Raw genomic sequence first — 11,124 nt, 5'->3', positions numbered from 1 at the left:
CCAATCTATGTGAAGATTAAAATCACCTATGATCACCGATATTCCCTCATTACATGCATCTCTAATTTCTTGTTTAATGCCATTCCCAACCTCACCCGTGCAGTTTGGGGGTCTACATATGACACCCACTAATGTTTTTTGTCCCTTGGCATTTCTCAACTCTACCCATACAGATTCCACATTGTCAGAGCTAATATCCTTTCTCATTATCGTGTTAATTTCCTCTTTAACCAGCAGTGCCACGCCACCACCTGTACTTTTATGCCTGTCCTTCCTAAATACTGAGAACCCTGGGACAGTTCCCATCCCTGTTCACCCTGCAGCCATGTCTCCGTAATCCCAATTATATCATACCCATTTATATCTATGCCCGATTAGTCCATCCACTTTATTACAAATGCTCCGTGCATTAAGGCACGGAGCCTTTAAGTTTGTCTTTTTCACAATGCTTGTCTTGCTCCCAATATTTTTCTCTACTGCCCTGTTTGAATTTTGTCCTTGGTTTCTCCACCTATCACTTTTCTTATGATCTACTTCTGCACTGTAAATTCTAATTCTATGAGATTATCTTTGGGAGGTGCCTCCGATGTGCAAAGAGTACCCCCAAAGTGAGTACATCCCTCCTTTCCTACCCTTTTAAAAATAATTTTGAAAGAACAAGTTGTTGCCTTCCGACCTGCTTTCCCTGGGCAACTCGGCTATGATACGGGCAGCATAATATTGTAAGGCAGCACGGTGGCACAATGGCACATTTCTGCTTCACGGCGCCGAGGTCCCAGGTTCAATCCCGGCTCTGGGTCACTGTCCATGTTAAGCTTGCACATTCTCCTGTGTTTGCCTCTGTTTCACCCCCACAACTCAAAGATGTGCAGGGTAGGTGGATTGGCCACGGTAAATTGCCCCTTAATTGGAAAAAATTAATTGGATACACGAAACTTATATTTTAAAAAAGCATAATATTGTAAACAACTCAATTGACCCTCAATTATTTCTTTACATATGGCGGGTGGGTTGTCGATTTCAGTGCCTGCCACTTCCTGTATTATGGGGGACAACTTGGGGGTGGATGCGACAATGCTGGATGATGGGTGGCATGGTAGCAGAGTGGCTAGCACTGATGCTTCACAGCACCAGGGTCCCAGGTTCGATACCCGGCTTGGGTCACTGTCTGTGTGGAGTCTGCATGGGTTTCCTCCCACAAGTCCAGAAAGACGTGCTTGTTTGGTGAATTGGGCATTCTGGATTCTCCCACAGTGTATGCCAACAAGCACCACAGTGTGGCGACTAGGGGCTTTTCACAATAGCTTCATTGCAGTGTGAATGTAAGCCTACTTGTGACACTAATAAAGATTATTATTATTATAGTGTGTCCTCTGTTGACAACACGATGATCAGGGGGAGCTTTAAAATCCAGCCCAAAGTTTATGAACCTTCAGGAAATGTAAGCACAATGTACAGAATATTTTAATAAATAGAAACTACTAAAAATCAACATTTTAAAAAAGGCAGGCTACACAAGACCCTACACAGGATATACCCACAAAGCATGATACTGATATAAACTGTGAGCCATTTCTCTGGAACATGCACTATTTTTAAGTTACTAGATTTCAGTTCGTGCAACTGTTGATTCTGTCCTGTCAAAATTGCAGATTGTGCTGGCATGTTTTTGACAACCGATTTTCCTTTATTTCAGATCCACAAAATGTTTGTGCCGCGTCCCACTTTAAAGAAATTATTCCTTACAACGATCGTCTCGAGTGCCAGTCACATCTGTGCAACTATCCTTTAGCTAGTTTTCCATCATACATGAACTGAAAGATACTAATCTAACTCTCCCATGAACATTATATTATATTTTGAAATCCAGTTGATTTTTTTGAAAAGTCCTGACTCTGTTATTCACTTGTTCAATTCATAGTTGCACTAAATAATAGAATTGTTTTATCTTTATGAATCAAAGTGCTTGAAAATGGCTGTCAGCAAACCTTCGGGTAACAGGAACCTCACTGACTTTTTGTCGCCTTTTATAGTCTAGGCTTTCTGGGGCCAATAACAAACCACAACTGTCTGAAAACAGCCAATTCAGCATAATTCAAGAATCCATCTTGAGAAGTTCTGCCCTGTTTCTGCATTATTCAAGTATCAGCTCAGTCACAGCGCAGGGTCTGTCCATCGATTTCAGATTTATTCATTTAGCTTATTTTATAAATCCTGAAAACCATTCGCAATCTTGTACAGCTCCATTGTTCAAACACTTCAGCTTTTCTACTGAGCCTCAGAGGACAAGAATGATTTTATAAAACTTCCTCTCCCTCTTCCTCCCAGAAACACACACTCCCCACTTCTGAGAATACTCCAAAGGTATTCACAACCTCTTGAATCACCCACCCCACCCCCCCCAAGATCTTTTCTTTGTCCTCGCCTATCTCTCATCAACATGCTGCTTCTGTGACATCCTCTGCAAACACACCAGCTTCCACTGCGCACACTGATGACACCCAGCTCTATCTCACCACCACTCCTCTATTTCTATTGATTTGTCACATAATTAGTCCAACATCCAATAATTGATGAGCAGAAAATGTCTCCAATTAAACATTGAGAGGAACAAAGCCATTAGCCGGAACTGCCTGTTCACATCGGTGGGATCTTCCTGTCTCGCCGTCGGCGTACCCCAGCCATAGGTTTCCTGGTGGTGAGGGGTGCATTCCACGGGACATCCCGTTGACAACAGCAGGACCAGAAGATCCTGCCACTGACCAATGGCAAGCCACCCCCGCAGCCACGTGTGCGTGGGAAAATCATGCCAAATGGTTTTTGTCTCCATCACGAACTCCATTGCTTATGCAGCGACTCTAGCCCTCTTGCACTTTCTGAGGTTTCCTAGCGCTGTGAGGCAGCAGTGCTAACCACTGTGCCACCGGTCTCCACCCTGCCTCTGCTTATCTGATGTTAAAGCTCTCATCCATGCCCTTGTTGCCTCTAGACTCAACCATTTCAATGTTGTCTTGACCCGTTTTCTATTTCACCTTCCATGAACTTAAGGTAATCTCACTTAAGAGTTGCCTAACTCATATCAAGCCCTGTCTACCGTCATCCCGATGCGCGCTGACCTCCACTGACTCTCAATCTGACAACATCTTGATTTTAAAATTCTCATCCCTGCTTTCAAATCCCTCCGTGGCCTTGACTTTGCTACTCCCCACCTCCTCCAGCACAAAATCCTCTGAGGTGTTGCCACACCTTGGATTTGGATTTGTTTATTGTCCCCTATACCGAGGTACCGTGAAAAGTATTTTTCTGCGTGCTGCTCAAACGGATCATTTAGTGAATGAAAAGAAAAGAAAATACATAACAGGGTAATACAAGGTACACAATGTAAATACATTGACACCGGCATCAGGTGTTATGTGTTATGTACTCTGGGATAACACAGGCTGCAACTGGATGCAGCTTTAACAAAAAGATACTCCAGACCTTGAAGTTAGTTCAATCTGATTTATTGAACCAGTAGCACAGTTAGCACAGTTCTCTAAGAGTTCGACTCTCTGCTAACCTAAGTGTGGTTACTCTGTCTGACTGAACCAGACTAGCTCTCAGCTACGTGCTGGAGGTGTGATACTGTAAATACACCCTGACTCACTCTGTAGATGTTCATCAGTGGAAAGAGGCGGAGTGTGAGTGCCTTGTGCCTTTTATAGTGAGATACCACCCCTGAGTGGCTTGCCTGCTCATTGGTCATGTCCTGTTCTCTGTGTTCATTAGCTGCCTGTCTGTGCCTGTGTGTATGTCATTATCTGCATGTCTGCATATCATGACATCTCCCCTTTTTTTAATGTTTTGTTGGCATATGGGAACGTACTTACATGTGGTGGCATATATTAACATATTTACAAGTGGTGGCATATGTGAACGTATTTACATGTGAAGAAAGCTGTCTAATGTGAGAAAACAGCACATAGCAAACAAAACAAATGTTCATAAGTCCAGTCTCTGGGGCTTGCGTCTGATCCTTGTCGACCGCTGGAGAGGTGGTGATGGGGACGACGGCACCTTGACAGGCAGGATGGAAGCCTGACTAGTGGTGCAGACCTGCACAAGGCTGCATAGTGTCCAGGCTTAACGCAGTTTAAACATCGCCTGCCTCTTACAGGGCAGTGTTTCTTTAAGTGGGCGTTGCCACAGTTCGAGCACGTCATGACGTCGGCGTCCTGACACTCCGCCATCGTCGCACATGCGCAGTGCGGTCGGCAGACGTCTGCTCCTGCGCAGTGTGGGTGTCGGTCGCTTCGTGCATGCGTGGGGCCCCGGGAAAAGCGTGCAAAATGGCCGCTTTCATCAATGCTGAGGTGCTGCATCCAGGAGATGGCCTGCACACACTCTGCCTCATGGGAGGCAAGTTTCCCATTTTCAGCCGATTTGTACTGGGCATAGCGATTTTGACGTGCTCATGCACTGTGCATGTTTCAATCGCGACTGGCAGGGTCATATGCTTGATTTTCAGTAGCTGCTCTCTCAGAGCATCAGAGTGAACTCCAAAAACGATTTGGTCTCTGATCATGGAGTCAGCCATATCACCAAAGTTGCAGGACAGCGCTAGCAGGTGGGTGTTAGTTAAGGAGTTGAAAGATTCATCTTTGCCTTGTAGACACTGTTTCAATATGTAGCGCTCGAAGATTTCATTGGTGTCCACTTCACAGTGACTGTCAAACTTGTCCAGGATGGTCTGAAACTTTGTCTTGTCCTGGCATTCGGTGAAGTGAAAAGAGTTGAATGGTTTGATGGCTTGATCACCCGCTGTTGAGAGGAGAAGCGCGATCTTCCTTGCATCAGACGCACCCACGAGGTCTGAAGCTTCGATGTACAGCAGAAACTTTTGCTTGAATGTCCGCCAGTTGGCACTGAGATTGCCTGAGGTCCTGAGCTGGTGAGGAGCCTGAATCTTCTCCATGGTGCCGGGATACATTCGCTGGTCATCACGGAACAGACTGAGGTAAACCACCTAGATTGAGCAGTCTCCTGGTGGCATGATGTGTTATGTACGCTGGGATAACACAGGCTGCAACTGGATGCAGCTTTAACCAAAAGATACTCCAGACCTTGAAGTTAGTTCAATTTGATTTACTGAACCAGTAGCTCAGTTAGCACAGTTCTCGAAGAGTTTGACTCTCTGCTAACCTAAGTGTGGTTACTCTGTCTGACTGAACCAGACTAGATCTTAGCTACGTGCTGGAGGTGTGATGCTTTAGGTCACCTCGCCTAACATCTCCTTATGTGGCTTGATGTTAAATTGTGTTTGATAAAGCTCCTTTGAAGCGCTCTGCTATGTTCAAGTAGTTATATAAATACAAGCTGTTGTTGTCCTTGAGTCACGAAACACAACAATTATCGCGCCCAAACTGGGCCTTGGCAAAAAAGGTTATTGCGAGAGAATTCCTCATTCTGTTTCTGGGGCGTCCTTCTCCGACCCCCCAGAGGGTCGGAGAATGGCTGTTGGCCGCCGTGAATCCCGCCCCGCCGGTTGCCGAAGTCTCCGAATGGAGAAAAGTCGGCGGGGCGTTAATGTCTCCGCTGCCGTCGGAGAATGGCACGGGTCTAGCGCAAGGCAGCCGATTTTCGGCCTGCCGATATTCTCCCTTCCGGATGGGCCAAAGTCCCATTGAAGTGATGACCGTTCACGTCGACGTAAATCAAACCTTTTCATCGGCGTGACCCTGTGCTCCAGGTTCACGCCGACCAGCGTGGAGGTGAGTGACGGCCTGGGGGGTTGGCTCTGGGCAGGCGATGGCGTGGCCGCAGTCTGAATGTGTGAGGAGAGGTGTGTCTCGGGTTGTGTGTGTGTGTGTGCGGCGGGGGGGGGCGTCCGTGCCGGGGAGGAGGTTGGGGTCTGTGCCGGGGAGGAGGTTGGGGGGGGTCCGTGCCGGGGAGGGGGATGGGGGGGGTCCGTGCCGGGGTGGAGGTTGGGGGGGGTCCGTGCCGGGGAGGGGGATGGGGGGTCCGTGCCGGGGAGGAGGTTGGGGTCCGTGCCGGGGAGGAGGTTGGGGGGGGGGTCCGTGCCGGGGAGGTGGATGGGGGGTCCGTGCCGCGGAGGAGGTTGGGGTCCGTGCCGGGGAGGAGGTTGGGGGGGGGTCCGTGCCGGGGAGGGGGGTGGGGGGGGTTCGTGCTGGGGTGGAGGTTGGGGGGGGGTCCGTGCCGGGGAGTGGGATGGGGGGTCCGTGCCGGGGAGGAGGTTGGGGTCCGTGCCGGGGAGGAGGTTGAGGGGGGTCCGTGCCGGGGAGGGGGGGGGTCCGTGCCGGGTTGGAGGTTGGGGGGGGTCCGTGCCGGGGAGGGGCATGGGGGGTCCGTGCCGGGGAGGAGGTTGGGGTCCGTGCCGGTGTGGAGGTTGGGGGGGTCCGTGCCGGGGAGGGGGATGGGGCGTCCGTGCCGGGGAGGAGGTTGGGGTCCGTGCCGGGGAGGAGGTTGGGGGGGGTCCGTGCCAGGGAGGGGGATGGGGGGGGTCCGTGCCGGAGTGGAGGTTGGGGGGGGCGGTCCGTGCCGGGGAGGGGGATGGGGGGTCCGTGCCAGGGAGGAGGTTGGGGTCCGTGCCGGGGAGGAGGTTGGGGAGGGGGGGGGTCCGTGCCGGGGAGGGGGATGGGGGGTCTGTGCCGGGGTGGAGGTTGGGGGGGGGTCCGTGCCGGGGAGGGGGATCCATGCCGGGGAGGAGGTTGGGGTCCGTGCCGGGGAGGAGGTTGGGGGGGTTCCGTGCCGGGGAATGGGGGGGGTCCGTGCCGGGGTGGAGGTTGGGGTGGGGTCCGTGCCGGTGAGGAGGTTGGGGGGGTCCGTGCCGGGGAGGAGGTTAGGGGGGGGGGGTCCGTGCCGGGGAGGTGGATGGGGGGACCGTGCCGGGGAAGAGGTTGGGGGGGGGTCCGTGCTGGGGAGGGGGATGGGGGGTCCGTGCCGGGGAGGAGGTTGGGGTCTGTGCCGAGGAGGAGGTTGGTGGGGAGTCCGTGCCGGGGAGGGGGATGCGAGGGCAAGTGAGTTGGTCCACCTGGCCAGGTGCCAGCCTCCAACCGTTGGACCCATGCGGTCCATGCCACCTGGCTGGGGGGAGGAGGGGACATGGGCAATGATGACATGTCGTCGTTCCCCTCCCCCCCCCCCCACCAGGCCGTCATGTTTTCCGATCATCCAGCGATGTTGGCCGCCGTGGCGGCAGCCGCTAATGTCTATGTTGCCCTGGATGAGGAGGAGGAGGAGGAGGAGCCTGCCAGAGAGGCGGCACAGGCTGCCACCGAGGGACAGGCGGCAGCCGCCCAGGCTGGAGGGACACCTGACCGACAGGACGAGGAGGGGGAGGAGGACGTCGCGGCCCCACGGCAACGGAGGCACCCGAGGGCGCCCCGTGTGTACCAGCCCCGGCAGTCATACCAGGACCTCACGGACCGGGAATGCAGGAGGAGACTCCGGATGAGGCGGGAAACCGTGGCACACATCTGCCACCTGCTGGCACACCTGTCACCGCGTGGCACTGGCGGGGGACACCCTCTCCCCGTGTCCATCAAGGTTACGGTGGCCCTGAACTTTTATGCAACGGGGTCATTCCAGGCACTGAGTGGGGACCTGTCCGGCATATCGCAGACATCGGTGCATCCGGGCAGTGACAGACGCCCGATATGCCATGGCGCACCGCTACATCCGCTTCCCTGTGGACCGGGCCAGCCAAGATGCCCGGGCCGTGGGCTTCTCTGCCGTGGCCGGGTTCCCCATGGTCCTGGGCGCGATCGATGGAATGCACGCCACTGTGCGGCCACCTGCAGATAACAGGGCCGTGTTCACCAATAGGAAGGGGACCTATTCGATGAACATACAGGTGGTCTGCGACCACCGCATGATGATCCTGCACGTCTGCGCCCGTTACCCAGGCAGTGTACGCGACTCATACATGTTGTCGCGGTCATCCATCCCCGGCATGTACGAGGGACGCCATCCCCGGCTGAGGGGCTGGTTGCTGGGCGACAGGGGCTACCCATTGCGATCGTGGCTGATGACGCCTATACGGAGGCCACGCAATGAGGCGGAGAACCGCTACAATGATGCCCATGTAGCGACAAGGGGAGTGATAGAGAGGTGCTTTGGCGTGTTGAAGATGCATTTCAGGTGCCTGGACCTCTCTGGGGGCGCCCTCCAGTATCGGTCAGATAGGGTCGGCCGCATCATTATGGTGTGCTGCGTCCTGCTCAACATAGCCCAGCAGAGGGGCGATGTGCCGCAGGCAGAGGAGGGCGGAGTGGAGGAGCAGCAGGAAGAGGCGCAGTCCTCCCCAGATGAGGGGGATGGGGGTAATGGTCAGGGCAGACGGGGTAGACACAGGCGGGTGGCTGTCCACCGTTACCGGCTGGCCCAGCGGGCACGGGACAGACTGATAGACGCCCGCTTCACTGACTAGATGGGCGTGAGAATCGGGTAGTATGGCCACAGACCGCACACCATGGCAACAGCCGACCACCCACACCCCCCACCCATCCACCCACCCAGCACCCTCAACCCCCCCCACCCCACCCGCATGCACACCACCCCACCCCCATTGCCGATCCACCTGCGGCACAACGGGCCGGGCTCACACAGTTGCGGGTGGACGCGTGTCTATTGCAGGCCATGGAGGATGATGACAACCCGCCCTGCGGTGAGTTCCTGGCTCCACATCGTTGGACTATGTCTGACCCATGGCCACAGTACCACCATCCACCCGGACCATCCCTGCATGCGGCTGTGACACTGCAGCGCACGGTCCCGTCCTCTGCCCGGGGGATGTTGATGGCGGCCCAGGGGGAAGGGGGCAGACTCACCTGGGGCTGAGGTAAGACCACCCCTCACACACACACTTGCGCTCAACGTACATGACACCCCCGTACGCTTTGGACAGAGCACAAAGGCAGCTTCTGTAGGTGTAACATTGACTTTAATAACCAAACGAGTTCATGCACGTGCCCTAGCCCCTAAAACTCATCTGTGCCCTGCACCCGTGCCAACTTACTCAGTGTCTAATTGTTTGGCCTTACGGGCCCTTTGACTACGTCTACGTGGTTGCCCAGACGGTACAGCAGAACTGGAGGTGGACTCCTGTGATTCCTGCCCTCTGACACTGGATCCCTTTGGCGGCCGTTTCCTGGGGCGTCCTGGCCTAGATGGGCCAGGCTGCGGCCCGGGCGACTGGGATGGCGAGCTGCCAGCGTGTCCTGCCCATTGCCCACCCGATGCACCTGGGACGGAAGGGGGGAGTCCGAGGTGTCGCGGTGTACCGGGACCTCCCCTACAGGGGGAGCCGGGACGGACCACACCACCTCCTCCTCCCTCGGGGTGCCCGATGGCCCCCAGGCCTCGACATGGGTGGGGGATGCGAACGGACTGGCCATCCGACGCCCCCCCGACATCTGGCGCTGCCAGTCCTGGAGGCCCGTGCTGGTATCGACAGGGGTCTGCAGGTTTGCAGCCATGGAGCCCAGGGGGTTGGCAAACCCTGTCTGTGACAGTGCGACGCCGGCTCGCACATGGCCACTGGCGCCGATGCCCTCAGCGATGGCCTACAGAGACTGGGCCATGGCCTGCAGAGACTGGGCCATGGCCTGCAGAGACTGGGCCATGGCCTGCTGAGACTGGGCCATGGCCTGCTGAGACTGGGCCATGGCCTGCAGAGACTGGGCTATGGCGTTGAGCGCCTCTGCCATCTGGCGCTGGCACTGGCTCATGGCCTCCTGTGAGAGGGCAGCCATGTCCTGGGCCACAGACGCCGCCTGCACGGAAAGCCCCAGGCCTCGCAAACCGTTCCCCATGTCTGACGCCATCGCACCCATTGCCTCCACCACGAACGCCACCCATGCGGTGTCAGCCTGGGTGGCACGCATGACCGGCACCACTCCCAGCTCCTGGACGCGGGTGGACTCCTCCACCTGCGACTGCAGCCGCCGCAAGCCGGCCGTCACCCTCTTCGCTCTTCTCCGGGTCGGTGGTTGCATCGGATCTATGTGTGGGTGTGGAAACTCCAGGAACCCGGGATCCATCTGGGCGGCAGATGTTCGCTTGGGCTGGGCTGCCCTCCGACCGCCCGGCCCCTCTGCTGCTCCTACCTCCACCTGCTGTACCAGGACGGCTGTGTTGTGCGCACCAGTGAGTGTAGCAGACGCCTCATCACTAAAGTGCCCAACCGAGGTGAGTGTTTCTGCGATGGTGGAGGGTGTTGGTGACAGCAGTGGCGTTGTGTCGTGCTCTTCGTCCCACTCTGAGTCCATGGCACTTTGGGGTGTGGGTTCGTCTCCACCCATCCACTCTGACTCACTGTCCGGTATTTCGTCTTCCTGGGTAGTGCTGTCCTGGGTAGGGGTGTCCTGGGCAGTGCTGTCCCGGGTAGTGGTGTCCCGGGTAGTGGTGTCCTGGGTAGTGGTGTCCTGGGTAGTGGAATCCTGGCTCGGATGTGACGGGGGCCTGTGGCTGCCCCCCTCGTCGCTGGGTGGTCGCTCCCGCACGTGACGTGGGTGTCGTCTCCCTGTTGCTCCAGGTCTCTCCGTCTCCCGTGGTGTGCGAGCGGCATCCTGCGGGCGTCGCATGCTGGAGGGTCCGGGTCTCTCCGTCTCCCGTGGTGTGCGAGGGGCATCCTGCGGGCGTCGCATGCTGGAGGGTCCGGGTCTCTCCGTCTCCCGTGGCCTCCGAGGGGCATCCTGCGGGCGGTCTGCATCTGCGGGGATGGGTGCCTGGACGTTTGGTCCTGCGATACACAATGAAGCATGCATGGTTAGACATCAGGCAGTGATCAGGTGATATGGGGGAGGGGGATATAGGGGAGGGGGGATATGGGGACGGGCTGTCGGTGGCTCACTTGCTAGTATGCCCCCGACCTCTGCATCAGCAACCTCCCGGTCGTCAGGTCCGCCAGCCAGTTCCAGGGCCCTTTCCTCGTGTTCGGTCAGTGGCCTCTCATCAGCGGGGCCTCCTCCAGTCCTCACATGCTCCCTATTGTTGTGTGCACGCTTCTCCTGTGGGGGGGCGGGGGGGGTGGCAGGGGTAAAAGGCAACACTGTTAGGCAGGTATATGAATGCACACCATCGGTTGCGCGTGCATTGCAGACGTTAAGATTAGGGCTGGATTCA

Source organism: Scyliorhinus torazame, chromosome 5 (genome assembly GCF_047496885.1).
Source record: "Scyliorhinus torazame isolate Kashiwa2021f chromosome 5, sScyTor2.1, whole genome shotgun sequence".
NCBI lineage: Eukaryota > Metazoa > Chordata > Chondrichthyes > Carcharhiniformes > Scyliorhinidae > Scyliorhinus > Scyliorhinus torazame.
The sequence above is the reverse complement of the archived record's forward strand: the minus strand, read 5'-3'. Positions refer to the sequence as shown.